The sequence below is a fragment of the Lissotriton helveticus genome, chromosome 4_1 (assembly GCF_964261635.1).
Source record: "Lissotriton helveticus chromosome 4_1, aLisHel1.1, whole genome shotgun sequence".
In the NCBI taxonomy this organism is placed as follows: Eukaryota; Metazoa; Chordata; class Amphibia; order Caudata; family Salamandridae; genus Lissotriton; species Lissotriton helveticus.
The window spans coordinates 786,011,030-786,029,054 of NC_136063.1; the positions used below are offsets into that span (position 1 = coordinate 786,011,030).

General features: G+C 46.6%; 1 protein-coding gene across 1 annotated transcript in view; it reads right to left on the bottom strand.

The window, feature by feature from the left end:
- The window catches only part of RMC1 (regulator of MON1-CCZ1), a 266,564-nt gene that overhangs the window by 1,237 nt on the left and 247,302 nt on the right, over positions 1-18,025 (bottom strand). The gene's annotated exons all lie outside the window — the stretch shown is intronic.

Below are 18,025 nucleotides of genomic sequence, written 5' to 3' on the forward strand. Positions count from 1 at the left end.
AAAATAACTTTTTTGGGCAGTAAAAATCTCCCTTTTAAATAGTAAGTCACCCTAAGGTTCCCCTGTAACCCACAAGGTAGAATGCATCTTATTTAAATGTGGGGCATGGAGAAAATTACTAATATTGCCATGACCCTACTGTGACGCGGCCCCAAAACCTATTTTCACCGTGGCAGGTCTTGCTGACTTACGTAGAAACCCAGGGCCTCATTTACAATATTTTAGCACACAGCAGCACCGAAAACCTCCCTGCTGCGCTGGCGTGTGTCAAAATAAAAGGGCAGGAATGTGCCGCATCTACAAGATACGGCGCACAAACAGCAGCTGTGCGCCAACGCAGACACCCTAGTGTCATTTTGAAAGGTGGCCTCGCTGACCGGATGATTGTATTTGTGCAGGATGGGACACCTTCCTGCACAGGGACAATTAAAGGCATTTTCCTCTATCTATGCATGCTGCAGAATGCAGCACGCATAGAAAGAGGAAAAAAACGAGGATAAATAAAAGTATTTCTCCTCGCTGCATCTCCTTATGCCTACTCTAGGGAACACCACAGCAACACCCATGGAACGCCTTTCATGCAGTCATGCATGAAAGGGAAACATATTTACACGGCCATGAAAAGTCACACAGGTTGACTTTACATGGCCTTGTAAGCATGGGGAAGCCCATTGCACTGCAGGTGCATCAATAAAAGTGACGCACCAGCTACGCAATGGGCTTGCAAATAAGCACCCCACAGTGTAGGTTAAAATACTAATATGGTATCTCGGGAATGGGACCAGGTAGAAAAGTAATTAAGCAACTACTTTTAATAGGTAAGAAAAATCCAATTTAATGGTGAGGTTGGGTTATTTTGTATAAATATTAAGGAAAATTTGCTTTTAGAAAGCTCCTTTTAGCCTCCTATTTACATCGCAATGTCAAATCCTACTTGGTAGGTTTGTTGAGCCACATGGGAAGCACTTGGAAGGGAGAGAATAGGTTGTCAAGATAATTCTTTGGTATCACCTGTCTGGTGGATGAAGGAGTCTGCTTTGTCCGTCAAGGCTTGTCTCTGGGTTTGCTGTGAGTACAATACCTTCTCCAAACTGGATTATAGTGTTAGATATGGGGGGGACACAGATTACTGTAGTACACTCCACACACTCATCCCTCAAAGCCAAGGTTTAGTGTGGCCAAGGACTTTTGCCATCTTCAATTGGCCCATACATTTGGGCCTGATTGCAAAAAGGAACTACTGAAAAAGTAAGTAGGTCAGAGCCTGGGAACGTTTACCCCATTGGTTAGAGAAGGTACAGCAGTGCCCTCCATTCACTAGATACTGCCGGGCATCTACAGATACCCACTACAAAACACTTTCTGAACTTCAGAAGATGAGACGTGTACTGAACTTGCTGGTTATGACCAGAGAGGAGCTCTGAAGGACTGACTTGGTCCCTCTTGAACCTAGGACAAAGAAGTTGACCCTTAAGTGTCAGTTGGCTGACCTGTGTAGTTACAGGGAGATCACAAGCTGCAAGAGAACTTTTTTCCTGGAAGTACCCTGCTGACCAGTGGCAACTGGACATGGACTGGACCCTTTTGCTGGCCTCTGCCTGATACTGTGTGCGTCTCTAACGGCCTCCTCTGAGGTCCCAGAGGTTTAGAGGTGTACACCTGTGGTGGATTAGGACTTAAGAGTTTACCTTCTGACTCAAGTCTTATTAGTACAAACCTGGTTGGCGTATTTGATCACAGTCAACCTCAAATTGTGACTAGGTTGTGATCTGCCATGACCACTGCCTATCTCCTGTTCTCTTTATTTGAATTTTGTTAATTACATTTTACTCTATTTTTCTAATTCCGTTTGGGATTGTATTGTTTGGCATTTTGACCATTTTATTATGGTTTTGGTGCTGCATAAATACTTTACTTATCACCCTAAATTAAGCCTGTCTGCTGCGTGCCATAGCTACCAGGGGGCTGAGCTCAGATTAATTTAGTGACTGACAGTTTACCTTGACATGGTTTGTGATTATTTCTTGACTCAGATAGTCACCCACCCCAAATAATAATCCACGTTCTTACAGAGGTCTTGCAATGGAGGAGATATTTACTTCAGACAAAGCAGATTTTACCTTGTCTATTTCTAACTAGCCCCTTCGGCGCTGATGACGAGCTCAGCTCGTCATCAGTTGCGCCGCTCGCACGCTGATGACGAGCTGAGCTCGTCATGTAACGCGCGTTTTTAAAAAACGCCGCGTACCGCGGGAAAAGCCGCAGCGGGCATGCGGTTAGTGAAACTCCCTGCAAGTCCAAGCCTACCAGAAGAAAAAAATTACTTACTTCAGTAGTGATATATCTGGGGGATGAGTATAGGTACCATAGACTCCACAACGTATCACTTCAAGGCTTCAGTCTGGTACCGAAAAGCTTGTTTGAAATGCATGTCTATAAAGGATGCCTGTCATCTCCAGAGAAGCCCGCAGACCTCATCCGTCCATGGCGATGGAGCACACTAGTTCCAACTGCTCATCCCAAGCATTCATCAGTGGTATTCAGCCCAAAACAAATTACTCATTTGGCTGCTTGCAGACTATCCTGAATGCTTAAGCCAGAGTAGCCTGAAATTCCTCAGGCTAAAGCTCACAGACCATGTCCAAGAAAGCGTGTGTTTAACGTCTAAGAAGGCAAGTTTATAACGCATGCCTTTACCACAAAAATATAAATATATATCAGGTAGGTGAAACCCCTTTATATGCATTACCTTCTGGCAGTCGTCAGTAGGTAGTTATAGTTGGGACCTTGTTTCCATAAGAAAAGCTTTTTTTGATTTGCCTATAACTTTGACGCAGTGTGACAAATCTTCATGAAATTTTCCAAAACAAGTGCCCCAGTGAATCTTGTTCTGTATGGAAAGTTTCAGGGTCCAAGAAAATGGGAGGGAGGGGTGTGGTTGAGTGTGTTTCTCATGTTAATACCAAAAGAGTCTTTAGACACGCCTGCACCCCGAACCACTGGACCGAATTACACCAACTTTTGCAGGAAGGTAGATCTCGCTTTCAGTTATTTGTTGTAAATCCGTTCAATGGTTGTTGAGAAATGTAAGGAAATTCAAATTTGTATATCTACGATCATGAAGTCTTCGCAAATAATGACAAGCTTGTGCAGAGCTCTGATTGGCTGCCAAAACTTCTACCAGCAAATGTTGGCATTTATCTTTGGACTTTGCTTAAGCCAAGTCCCACATGCAAAATGTGAAAAAAAGAAAAGGGGGCCGGGTAGGAATACTGTGACCTGCAAGCCTTGGTCTTTTTGGGGTCCCGGAGGGCCCCCAGCAGGGCAAAAAAGCATTTTGTGAAAAAGAAATTGCTGCAAATTCGTGGCCCAAAAAAAAAAAAAAGAACAGGTTCCTGCGCTTGTTTTGAAAAAGGGCCCCTGGAGAATTTTATAATAAAAAAGGAGGGGGGTACACGGGCCTCCCCCTCCTGAGGCTCTTGTGTGGAACACTACCACCCAGGGCTTTATTTCAAATAATGGAAGGGGGGCGTGCAGACCCCTTCCTGGGCTTCTAGACGCAGCAGGGACTACCACCTTCCCGGGGCTCTGTTTTTAATAAAGGAGAAGGGCAGCGCGGGCCCTCTTCTGGGCTTGTCGAAGCACGGGGGACCACCACCTTCCCAGGGCAATAATCTTTGCAGGGGCGCCCGGACCCCGGGGACCACCACCTTCCTGGGGTCTAAATAATACTGAACACGGCCACGCAGCCCACCTCCTTTATCCATATATGGCCCTGGGGACTACCATACCCCATGACCAGCTCCTGCTATGTCCCAGGGTGCTCGCCCACAAGACATAGCTGTTTGCTTTTTCTTGGCTTCTCTTTCCCTGCCCGCAGACATGTGGGCCCTTGCACACAGGGAGCTACATTTACAGCAACTCCCTGTGTGCAATACCATGCCTGCTCCTGCAGGAGGCAGCGAGCCGGCTGGGTCCGCTGGGCCTTGCGGCTCCCCCTACAGTGCCATAGAACACTGGGTGCCCTGGATAGGAGCATGACACCCAGGGAGTTGTGGTCAGGCCTGGGGCCAAAATTGTCCTGAGGGGGGTACTTATGCACAACCCACCTCCACCATTTAAATGTGGCTGGGCCCTAGGGCCGAAATCGGGGAGGGGGGCTGCGCAGTCCGCCTCCTCCACTGAAATTACAGCAGCCGGCATCTTAAGGATTTCAGGGGCCTTGGGCCAAAGGTATTTTAGGGGCCCTTATTCGGGGCAGCTTTGAATTCATGATCCAGTTTCAGCTCTTTCATGCCTCCTTGTCCAACGAAGAGGCGCTCTAGTCCAAATTCTAAATCGGTATGTATTTAATATTCATAACTAGTTACATGTTTTTCCAATATTATAATGCAGCAGCCACTCACTAATAGTTTTGTAAATAACTTTGGGACCCTACTCTCCCATTTCCCACATGTGAGGTCCTGTTTTGATCTAGAACAAGTTTCTTTTATGGATGTTACATGGTCATATCACCCACATTAAAAATAAATTCCAGGATAACTATTTGAAACCATATGTATAACAACTGTTCAAGCTCATCAGGGCAAGACTCTACAAAACAGAACTAGTTCTAAATGGGGAGGGGAGGGCCTGGATCAGGGCCCACTTTGCCTACGCCTTAAGACATATGCCCCTTCCTCATTTATAGGGAGGAAAAACGGAAAAACAGAGGGCAAAAACGAAGTGCAAACAAAACGAGGAGAAAGGAACAACTAGCAAAAAAGACAACACAGAGGGTAGAAAACCAATCAGGAAAGGCAAAACTGAGCGGAAGAGGGAAAACAGAGAGCACTCAGAGACACACCCATGCACCTACTTACAGACCCAATGATACTCTCAAGCAAACTTTTAGAAAACATTCACAATCACTGACATCATTTGCGATGTCATAAGTGATCTAACATGTGAGGTCATAAGCATTGCATTGCGGGGGCGTAAGTTATAGTTAGCTCAGGGAACTAGAACTGTTGAATTTCACTGGTTTTGTATTGGTCTAACTATAATTTCCCTGTAAACATTTGTTTTTGTCAGTGAATTTTGAAGGTTTTTCTTATTCTATTCCCGAACTATAATGTCCCTGTAACCTTTGCTTTTTTAAGTGCCAATCTATATATATAGCCACTTTAAAAACAAAATCTGTATATTTTCACACTAATTGACCCCTAAACTCAACCACCCATAACCTTAAATATACCTTTAACACTTAATAACCTTACCCACCCACAAACATACCTTTACCACCAAATACCCTTATCCACACCTAAACTCTAGAAATACCCTTACCGCCACAAACCCTAAAAACACCCTTTCAATTCACACTGTGGATTTATGGCCAAGGATATTTACCTCCACTTCATCTGACCCCATACATTGTGAGAGACTGTGTGAAGAACCAATGACCCTCATCCTTGTACCACCAACTTGAACAAGTGCTGGTATTCCATGCTCCTAGAAGTGTTGGACACATTCTCACAAGAAGTTCCCATTGAGTCCAGACTTCCTCATCAATCATCAGGATCAGCTCAGACATTCGAACCTCAGCCAGATGAACACAATAGTGTTTAGTGAAGGTGTGTTGTAGACACCTCTAAGCACCCAGTCAGGTTCAGACAGGACCACTGCTTTTGCCACGGTGCTGCACTAGCTTTTTGTCTCTGACTCTAGTCAAAGCCAACTAGAAACTGAAAATGACACCCATAGCCACAGACCCTAAAACCATGCAACTTTGAATCTTTTGCATTTGTTACTTTAGGCCCACTGAAAACGACAAGAAAACTTAAAGAAAATGGAGCCAGCAAACACTGTCCACCTAGAATATCACTGGCCTTAGACATTAAAGACATTTAAAAGGCTAGTGTGTAAATACTATACAACCACTCTGTAAGGTGCTACCTTCTAGGTTTCTGAGTAAATAGGAATTTTCTTAGGCTGTTAATAAATATACTATTTGCTAATAAGCTATAGCACAGACCGAAGTGAGTGCCAACTCTCTATCCAAGTTTCTGATGAATACTTCTAACCACAGATTTCTCACCTCTAGAATACTCACCAGAATTGATCTGGAAATGTTCATAGCAGTGTTCTCATGCACCACCAGGAGGCGCCGTGAGGCTCCACGTTGTCTTTGTTCCCCCAATGTATATCAACACCATCCTTTCAGTCTAGCTTCTGTTCCTTTGTTTCCATGCCTTCGAACGCCGCTGCTCTCTTTTTTGTTTGAAAAGTTTTCCAACCTTAATTCCAATGAATAAGGGAACAATGTCCCCACTTAAAACCACAGGGTTTAAACCATTCCTTGATTGGTCTAAACAGCTGTGGGTGATGGACCTGCAAAGAAGTGTTTGGGCTTGGGGCACAACATCAAGTCATGTGTGGAGGGTGTGAGGGTATCATGCATCCAAAGGCAATTCTAGACAGTGGAGTGAAGCTAGCTGTAAGTCGGTAAACATTGAGAGAAGCCATGCAAATCCCTCTCCAAGTCGGGGGTGGGGACATGTTCTAAATCTCGAGGCCATCCAGTAAGTCGAAGACCAAGTCGAGGAAGTAAGCCATGCTGTGTATTTATGGCATGCTTTCTGCTCCCTCTTGTGTGCCTTCAGGCCCAAAGGGGCCTCCAGTCAATTTACTAGCAGCGAATACATCCTCTGTGCCCTTTAAGCCTAGGCCTGACTTCTATCTATTATGGCTGTGCGACCTGCTTCGGTCCCTTTTTGTCGTCGCCCGAGCTAAATGAGTTGTCTGACCCCAGGCAAAATCAGTCTTGATCCAGACAGACTATGCTCTGACTCCACTTCAGTGCTCCCGTGGGAGAGGTGTGGCCCAGCGGCCAGGGTGACTGATGCTGGAATCTGGGGATCACGGTTCGATCCCCGGCACCGGCAGCAGATTAGCCCAGCACAATGTGACTCTGGGCAATAGCTTGCTTAATCTTCCTGACGGCCCCCAGCGCCTGGAGACCCTTACGGGTGATTGTTCGCGCTTTACAAATGTGAATTATTATTCCTATACCATCTGATTCAGACGAAACACTCCATCTACCATGGAACAGTTCTTAATTGCTCCACCAGCTTTTCGGTTCCAACCCTGACCAGAATTTGTTGCCACTTGTTGAAGACAATTAAGATGTTGAGGATGATTTACCCCAACATTATAATGCTGAAGATTTAGGTTACTTACACTGTAAGCATCTGTGCGTGGCATGTAGTGCTATAAATTCACATGCTCTGCATACTCCTGCCATCTAGTGTTGGGTTCAGAGTTGAGCAACCTGTTTTTCTTCGAAGAAGGCTTTAGAGTCATGAGGTAGAGTGACTCCTCCTCTCAGTGATAATGCACAAGAGCATCGAATCGTTTGTTAGATTGTTTTCCCGCAGGCGGATGAGAAAGGAGTATAAGGAAAGTGTCTGAATAAAGATGTCCATACCAAGAGAAGTATATAAATGTAACTGCGGCCACAAGCGTCTCTGGAGGGCGCATGTGAATCTACAGCATAACATACCACGAACAGATGCTTATGGGGAAAGTAACCTAATCAATCAATTTGATGGCATGTGTGGCTGCAGATACACATGCTCTGCATAAACTGTATAGCAATCCCTCCTTAGAAGTTGTGGCTAGCGTATGGCAGTTGCAGTAGTTTGAAAAAGGGTATGTAGCACTGCCTGACCTACATTGGCTTGTTGGCGTGCTAAAGCATCTACACAGTAGTGTTTAGTGAATGTATGTTGTGTAGGCCATGTAGCTGCTTTACAAATTTCAGCTATGGGGATATTTCCTAAAAAAAGCCACAGATGCTCCCTTTTTAAAAGTAGTGTGCGCTCTGGGAGTTACAGGTAAAGGTCTTTTGGCTTTAATATAGCAAATTTAAATGCATTTTACTATCCATCTGGCTATGCTTGATTTGTGTATAGGGTAACCTTTATGAGGTGAGGAAAATGCTACACAGAGTTGCTTTGTTTTACTGAAAGTTTTAGTTCTATCTATATAGAACACATGTGCTCTTTTTACATCTAGGGAACAAAGAGCTCTTTCTGTCATAGAATCAGGGTAGGGAAAAAGACAGGTAGCTCAATTGATTTATTGAGATGAAATTGAGAAGCTACCTTAGGAATGAATTTGGGATTAGTCCAAAGAACCACATTTTCTTTATGTATTTGAAAGCATGGCTCTTTCAAGGTTATTACCTGGAGTGCGTCAACCCGCCTGAGTGAAGTAATGCATCTAGAAATGCCACTTTCTTGAAAGAAAATGAAGAGTGTAAAGGCTCAAAGGGATGACACATAAGTCTAGTAAGCACAATGTTTAGGTTCTAGGAGGGTGCTGGAGGTACATGAGGTGGAATGACTCAGAGTCTTTCCATGAACACTTTAATGACAAGAACTTTGAAGAGTGATAGATGCTGTCTATTTTGGAGATAGGCGGCTATTGCAAGATGCAATCGAATGGAAGTTTATGCCAAATTGGACTTATGCAAATGAAATAAGTAGCAAATACAGTCCTGTACAGTTGATTTGATAGGGTTAATGTGGTTAGATTGGCAATAGTAAACTAAATGCTTCCATTATGCAGCATAACAGGCTCTAGTTCTGTGCTGGTTTAAGAATATATATACATTCTGCTGGTAAGTTTAAATAACCAAACTCTATGACCGCAGGAGCCAGAAACTCAAGTCCAGCATCTTGGGGTCTGATTTGTCCCTAATCCTGAGTAAAAAAGGTCCGGCCTGTAGGGGAGCATCTCGTGTGGGACTACTGAGAGATCCTGTAGCGTTGCGAACCAGGGCTGACGTGCCCAGGTGGAAGCAGCAAGAATCATGGTGAGAGATGTTTGTCTGCGTTTCTGAACCAGAAAGGGAATGTGAGGGAGATGCGGAAAAGCGTAGGCAAACATCCCTGACCAACTCATCCATAGTGAATTGCCCTTGAATAACAGATGTGGGAATCTGAATGCGAAGTGCGGGCATTTCGCATTTTCGTTCCTGGCAAACAGGTCTATGTGAGGAGCCCCCCACTTTTGAAAGTAGGGACGGAGGACTGGCGGGTTGATTCCCATTAGTGAGTCTGTTGGTGCGTCCTGCTGAACAGGTCCGCAAGATGGTTGTCTGTCCCTGGAAGATATTACGCCAACAATTGAATTTGATGGTGAAGAGCCCAGTTCCATATGGTCTGAGAGAGGTGTGACAACTAAGAAGACCATGCCCCCCCCCTATTTTTGTTGATAGTACATGGCTGTCATATTGTTCGTCCTGACTAGGACAACCTTGTGTGATAGATGGGGAAGGAACGCTTTCAGTGCAAGGAATACTGCCTGAAGTTCCAAGTAGTTAATGTGTAGAGATTGAGGTTTGGCATCCCACAGACCTTGTACTGTGTGGATTCGTAGATGTGCACACCAATCAGTCTCTGAAGCGTCTGTCAAAGTAATTTGAGAAGCAGGGTCCACAAAGGGCTGCCCTTCAACAAAATGTTGTGATCCGAAGTGTCCTTTCGGATCCCACTATGGCCAGGTGGCCGTGGCGGTCCGCAACCTCTGGAAGGGAAGAGTGTTTGGAACATTTTTTAGTTGGAGCAGGATCTGGGGCAACAGTCCTCGTGTGCTGCCCGAGTGGCAGGGTGTATTAGAGTTTCTCTTCCACATCAGAGACGGAGATCTCTTCGATAGAGAACGCCCTTTTTCCTCTTCACTCACAGGCTCTTCTTGGGTGTGCACCTCATCGAGGATGTTAGAAGTATCGACCTCGCTGCGGCAAGACATTTCCAGTTGAAGCGCTCTTCGATCACAAAGTGTCTTCTTCGATCGGAAAGATATGCAGGCATCGCAGTCAGCCTTGTGGTGGTCTGGCGATATGCAGAGGTTATACACCTGGTGTTGATCAGTGTGCGGATATTTGGCATGACACTCTGGGCAAAATCGAAAAGGTGTCCATTCCATCAAGAACACATCTTCGGTATCGACGGTGCACGCAGAAGGGTAGGCCTGAGATGGGTGCTGCCCCGTAGGTTGATCAGTCGATGTCCGAACTGATGAAAGTTATCGAGCAACGCCGGAGTGGAAAAGCACAATTGACATGCACTATACCGTCAAAGACAGGATAGGACCGAAGACTTGTACCAAACAGAGTTGAACACAGAGGCGAGGAACACATGCCTGAATCGGACTGCAGACAGAAAACAATCGAACAAAGATCTGTGGGCACTAGTGTGATGCTCAGTTGCCATGCATGGATAACATCCACAAGCTTTTCTGTAGCTGTACAGGCATCCCTCATGGATATCCCTTTTGATGAATCACACTTTTTTGAAGAAAAAGCGGATTCTACCCTGGAACACTTCAATGAATGCCAGGCCATAGCACGCTCCAGGGCTTACTGACAACACCAGGCCCTCCCACCCTTGTTACAGTCAACTCAGGACTTTCATGTCCAGGGTTCAGGCAGACCAGGTGCACCCAGTAGGAGACACGATTCAACATTTTCTCATAGGGTAGCAGTCCATCACATTTGACAGATGGGTACTCCACATTATGCAGCAGGCCAATGCCCTTCCGTTTCTTTACAAGCCAACATATCTGCGGCCTCAGCAGAGCAGCTCTGAAAGGATCACCTATCCATTGTTCAAGAGGTGCGACCACTACTGTCTAAAAGGTGCCTTCAAGAGCATGCCATTATTTCATTGTGCCAAAGAAGGATAGAAGCCTTGAGATCTAGAACGAAAATTAGAGATCTGCACGCTGTTACCTCTAATTATTGTTCAGCTCCATGTTCGAGAATACGAATAGAGTTAAAATGAAAACAACGTCAACGTGCTGGGGTGGCACTAATGTGCGGCTCTGCTCAGTCACTTCCTGAGAAGAAGAAAGTCAACATGGAGCCACATGGCACCACCAAGAGCAATGCTATGAAAATTTACAGATCTCGTCTGGTGCCTGGGGAATAATATTCTTAAAGTGAAGAATCTGTGGTTAAATAGAGTATACACAAGAAAGAGTAAAGTAGACGGTGATTCTGTTCTTCTGAACACTACAACGTCCCAGAGCACACCTTGATTTTGTTACCCCTGAAGTCAAGTGCCCAAAAGAATTAACTAAGTATCCAACTTGAGTGCAATAATGTGGATGACCATGGGACTAACCTTACTACAGCAGAAGTAAAATGTACCTATAAAGGATATTTCTTTTTCTCCATACTGTGCCAGGTCTACTACTCCTTGCAGCTCATTCCCAAATCACTCACTGTGGGACTATGGGGACTAATGCCATAAATGTATATGGGATTCCCCTTTCTGTCAGCCTATTTGCACAACTTTTCTCTTTATTACTACTGCAGTCTAATCTCAGACCTGTACACCTAACAGGTTTTTTTTCTTCAAATGTCAGCGCCTTATCCCGGTTTGTCCTACACCTGTGTTTATAATGAATACATTGCAGTATGCCAAAATATACTGTCAATATATTAACACAATGTACATGTTTTGGGCTCCAGTGACTAACTTTGCAAATCGAAACTAACGGCGTTATTGACGCGGACAGAGAGGTTTCACTATGATGTATATGTATACACAGGTGGGATGGTTATCAGCAGTTTTACTGACCTGTTCCAAATTATTTCTATGCTGCAGCCATTTAGAACCATAAAGCAAATGTGTAATTAATTCTGGATTCATTGTGCTCTTTGGCTTTAGCACATTCAAAAATGTCCATCCTTTGAAAGACTTCAATCCATGCTACGCCTCTGCCTTTAGTGCTAAGGACAATAAGTGTAAGTTACTCCTGTTAAAGCTAGAATTAGGGAGAATCTTGATGTTGATTTAGACCCTCACAGTGAAGGCTGCATAGGGTTGTAAATCACTAACTTCCTTCGCAATAAAACATAATGTGGATGGATTAGAAACAGCGGGACACCAAAGCCGGAGGCCGAAAGATTGGAACTCATAATCCATGGCAACGAGAGTGAAAGGCGTCTTAACAAAGGATACTGTAAGGTTCAGTCACTACTATTATGGCCCTTTTCCTGAATGCCGCTCGGGCTTGTATCACAAAGAAACTCTCTGGTGGACATGCAAATATCTCCTACATAAAAGTAAGGGAACCAGACTGTCTTCAGGAACTTTAGGCAAAGTAGTAACAGGGGATTCTTTAAAATGTATAATCAGTGCAACTGACGATCGAGTTAATCCACTACACAGTCATATATAATATATTAAATTGCAATTCGAAAAACAATAAGATGAACTTTAGTCAGCAGAATCTAACCAATAAGGCAGATTTACCAAATTCAACTACATGCACCTATACTAACTTTACTACGACAACAGTGTATTAAAAACAGTGAATTATTCCAGTTTGGTAACATGTCACGGACTAATCACATATATTGATGAAGCATCTCTGCAAAAATTAAATGAAAAATTAAGAAAACAGTGTATTGTTTGTTGTGGTATCTATTAAATGGTCACCACAGCCCAATTTGTGTACCAAGCAGTGCAAGAGATACTGAAATTAAACCCCCTACAATTGAAAGTAAAAGACACTTTTATATCACCCCGTCGGAGAAACTGCATTAAAGGCCACCTTCAGGACATCAGTTTTGTGTAAATCGGAAACACTCCAGAGTTGGTGAATTAACAGATGCTCAGAAGCACTGACTAACTGATAAAACAAATGTCTATTTTGCAGGTCTGTCATAGAGTTACAGAAACCCTTATGGAGCAGACCTGGGAATATACACTTTTTAAAAAAAATATTTTATTAAAGCGTGACAGGCAATCCACAGATGGAGAAAGTCAATAACATAGCCAGTACCGGAATCATCATATGCCATAGAAAACATAGCGCGTTGAAAAACTGGTGTATACATCAGGATTGTGTAGTTATCATTGAAATGACACAAGGGTAACATTTTGAATAATAGCAACAAAAAAGCATAAAACAGAAGTACAAAACACAGAAATGTAAACCAAAAAATAGAAATTAAAGACAAAAAAATCATATCTACGAGATTGCAAGACCAATACAGTCAGCCAGTCCGCAACGTGCCAAATAGCATCATGGGCAACAGTAGTAACACAGACCCAACAAATGTCATCCGTCCCCCCGGCATCTCTCGAAATGGGCATCAAGGAAACACAAAAATAGGTGAGCATTAGTATGAAGAGGCAGTGAACAGTACAGGCAGTCGTAACCTGGTAGACAGCCCGGAACGCCGGCCCGAGTGAGCCAGCGTCGGGGGCGCGTCCAAACTGCAAAGGAGACGCATGAGCAGTGAATGGTTGTCGGGACGCTACAATCGTTGTAATGGACACAGTACCACCAGATGACACACACTCAGTCGTTTGGAGCATGGCATGGGGCAAGCGCAAGCAGCCCCCACATCAAGGTGGTGTAGAGTGTGGCCACTAAGTAGCTCTTGCTCTAGCCCAGCCCAGTCGGCGTGACAGGATGAAGCGACTGGGAAGGCGTTTCCTGAGCGATTTTCGCAATGTACTGTCGGTATGGACCCCAAATGTCAGTTGGGCGGGAAGAAGCAGGAAGTTGTTCCGAATATTCAACACTATTCACGTTGCAGTAGGCCACACTCCTGAGCCATGAAGCTAGTGTCGGAGCGTGTCGTGCGCACCAGAGCAGTGCCACCTCCCTTTTGGCCAAGAGGAAGCAAATGGACACCAATCTGCGAAGATGGCGGGGGAAATTTGTAACGTAGCCCAGCAACGCAATTTCGGGAGTAGCAATCAACGTCAGTCCCAACATGTCGCCCAACACCCGGTGCACCTCCAGCCAGTAAGTGTGTAACCTAGGGCAGGTCCAGGACAGGTGCGAGAAGTCCGCCTGCGGGGCGCCACACTTGGGGCAGCAGTGGGGCCTACTGGTGTAAATCCTGTGAGCAAGCGCCGGGGTGTGATACATCCTTCGCAAGAATTTAACGTGTATGAGCTTGTGTCTACTGTTCATGGATACATCTCGGTCACCGTACAACATGCCTCCCATTGGTCGTCCGAAATCGGCGTGCCCAGATCCCGCTCCCATGCAGCGCGCACCGCCCCGTCTGAAGCAGGAAGAGAGGCCAAGCACAGTTTGTAGATTTTGGACACCACATGCGCCCCTGACGTGTTTTGTATTATAAATTTAAGTGCGGGGTTGTCTTCAGGGGGAATGTGGGAAATTCAGCTCGTAACATCGAGCGGAGTCTCGTTAAAGTGAAGGAATCCATGAATGTTCGGTCGGTGAAGGAGGGAGTCCTCTGTCAGAGAGAAAGCATGACCATCAGGGAACAAGTCGCCGATCGTGAGTAGTTGGAACTTGGACAGCGTACGACGAATTACCTACTCGCCTGTAATGGGGAGCCAGTGAGGGTTGGGTAAAGGAAGAGCAGAGGAATACAATATGTCTATGTGTAGAAATCGCTTCAGCTTGTCCCAGGCCCAGGCAGTGGTGGACAGCGGGTGTATGTCATGTGGGTCACGAGAGAGGCCTTTGGGGAGGATTGTGTTAAGTGGCAGTGCATCAGCTTCCGGTCTCAGATGTGGGATCCTAGCATCCGGGTGAAACCAAGGGTGTGCATACGAACATTGCGCGACCAAGTAATAAAGATAAAAATCTGGTACCCCAAATCCTCCTCTCTCATATGGAAGAGTTAATGTGCGCCAGGCCACACGGGGGTGTTTACCGCCCCATACTAACCGTAACAGGGCAGTGCGTAGTTGGGTGAAAAAAATCTTGGTGAGAGGGATCGGGATGTTATTGAAAAGGTACAAAAACCGGGGGAGGACTACCATCTTGACGATAGCAATCCGGCCAGCCATGGACAAAGGGAGACGGAGCCACCGGTCCGTATTATCTTCCAAAAAATCTAGGGCTTGTCCATAATTCAGACGAATAATGGACACCGTGTCAAGGTGCACGTGGATCCCCAGGTATTTAACAGAGTCCTCGCACCATTCCAGTGGGAAGGAGCAAGGCCACCGTGTGGTGGCGGGGGTGAGCGGAAACCGCTGCGATTTGTGCCAGTTGACTTTGAGGCTGGAGTATTCGCCAAAGCGAGCGATCTCTGACAGCAGGGGTTGCAGGTTGACTTCTGGGGTACGGACATACAGGACCATGTCGTCTGCATATAGCGAGACTAAAAGTGGGCCGGTGCGGAATTGGAGCCCCCTGTGGAGATGTCTCTCCTAAAAGTGTTGCACAAGGGGGTCCATAGCAAGGATGAAGAGGAGTGGGGATAAGGGGCATCCCTGCTGGGTGCCTCTAGAGAGGTTAAACCCTTCAGTGATGGTGCCATTCAAGCGAATGCGAGCCGTGGGGGCAGTGTACAGCAGCTCAACCGTGGCAACAAACATCGCGGGCATGCCCATCCGCCGCATCACTGACAGGAAAAAAGGCCATTCCAGAGTGTCGAACGCCTTTTCGGCGTCTAGAAATACAGCCGACGCCGGAGTGGAGGGGTCTATCCTATGTAAGATGGAGAAAAGCGTACGGAGATTCAGGGAGGTAGACCTATGGGGGACAAAGCCGGACTGGGCCGGTGACACAATAGTATCTAACAGCAGCGCCAGTCGTATCGCCAGCACTTTGGCCAAAATTTTATAGTCGAAGTTGAGGAGCGAAAGCAGTCGATAGGAGCCACAGACCGTGGGATCGCGTCCCGGCTTGGGCAGCAAAACAATGATTGCCTCACGGAGTGTTGGAGGGAGAATGCCGGTCTCCAAAGCCTCCGCATAAACTTCGACAAGTCTTGGTACCAGTTCTTCCTTATATACTTTGTAAAAGTCGGCCGTAAAGCCATCAAGACCAGGCGCCGAAGAACCCCGCAAGGAGTCAATGGCTTCAATTATAGAGTCCAGTGTGATGGGATCGGCCAGGAAGTCTTGCATGTATTTCTCTAAGTACACCATGGCAATTTCATTAATGTACGGCCCTGGGTCTTGGCGGTTCCCTGGTAGGGCGGAAGTGTAAAGGCGGCGGTAGTAAGCCAAAAAGGTATCACATATATCGGGGGTGGAAAAAAAGTGTGTGTCCTGTGAGCCAATTATGTCCGTGATGTATGCAGCTTGTCGTGGTGGGCGGAGCAGCTGAGCCAGTAATCTGCCCGGCCTATCCCCTTCACCATACTGGCGTGCCGAGTGGTACTTGCCCAGAAACCGCAGCTCCCTGTCGGCGGTTTCCCTGAACTCAAGGAGCAGCTCAAGTCGCTTAGCCTCGCGGGTCGGCGAGGGATTAGCGAGATTCTCGCCCTCCACCGCCAATAGCTCGGCCTCCACTCGGTCCAGAGTAGCACGGACCTCACGCAGAGCCCCAACATGCTTGGTGATACAGACTCCCCTGATGGTGGCCTTGAACCCCTCCCATAACGTGGCCCAAGTGGCCACAGAGCCAGTATTGATGTCGAAATAGACCTCGATGGCAGTACGAATCTCCTCAGTAAAGACAGGGTCCGCAAGTGCTCTACCCGGGAAACGCCACTGTCGTTCGTACCCACCCACCCTCGGCACCGCCAGGGTCAACATCACTGGAGAGTGGTCAGAAAGGGTTCGCGGAAGTGTGCTGAGATCAACCACCCATCCCGCCAGGCCCGGAGATAGTAACCAATACTCAAGTCGTGTGCTGGTGTTATGGAAGCTGGAGTGGTGAGTAAAAGCGGGGGCGTGAGCAAGCAGTCTGGCCTCCACGTCTAGCAGGGAGAAGTGTGAGCAAATAGCAGCTACCGCAGCGCGAGCAAGTGGCTTGCGATCTGGGGAGGACGACGTACCATCCCTGCCAGGGTCCATTAATAGGTTGAAATCGCCTCCCAACGCCAGCAGCTCAATGTCCGAGTGGAGTAGTGTAAGATGCAGGTCATGGAAACATTCCGGGGAGTCAGTATTAGGGCCATAGACCCCAACCAAAGCAACTTTATGTCCATACAACACACCAGAAAGTAGCGCATATCTGCCTTCTCTATCCACCTTACTGTCCGTAACTACAAAGGGAATTCGTTTGTGGACAAGGATCACAACCCCCCGTGCATACCTACTGTAAGTGGAAAATACTCTATGAGTCCCCCAACCCCTAGCCAATGAGGCAGTGTCTGCCTGCACCAAGTGGGTTTCTTGTAGGAAGAGAATGTCCACCCCATGACGGTCAGCATATTGCAGAACCTGTTTTCGTTTTCGAGTGGTGTTAAAGCCACGAACATTCCAGGACATCAACTTAAGCCTGGAGGGACCGGACTGCAGACCTAGCCTGGCCATAGCGCTAAACCAAGGACTGTAAATGGTGGGCATACAGCTAACAGACCGATACCATGAATCTCGCAATCAAACACAAATATAAAATTTCTCAAAGAAAACATACACCCCATCTCCCACCCACCACCCAGCCTCCCAACCCCCCCAAGAGAGGCAGAACCCAAACAAGCTCTGAACAGTTGTGCAGAACACAAATAGCAAGGTATACATTGTAATAGAACATATCTGCCAACTAAAAATTAATAAACCCCAATAGGATCTGAACAAACAGGCATTCGCCATGGGGGAAGCAACGCTACCCCATGTGGGCAGCCCAGCAGAGCGTCCAACGAGGTATTAACACGTAATTGAACCCACAAGAGCGGAACTCTCAATTGCCATACAGAAGGAACCCAAAATAGAGAGCAACTGGGTGATCAGCCTAGGCCAGTTTCAGCGAACAAGTCAGCACTGGCCTGCGTGTCAGACTGAGGCGGAGAATGAGGCCTGGAACTGGGAGCCGAGCCCTGTTGTTTCTTGAAGCCATGGCAGAAATCTTGGGCCTCCGCCGGAGATTCGAAGATGCGAAATCGACCGCCCACTTCCACTTTCAGCCGTGCCGGATAGAGCATGCCGTACTTCAAGCCGAGATTGCGGAGGGCGGCCTTTACACTAGTGTACTTCCTACGTGCCTCCTGCACCATTAGTGTGTAGTCCGGAAAGAAGGACAACTTGCTTCCCTGTCACTGTACCTCTCCCATCTCGCGTGCGGCGCTGAGTGCAGCGTC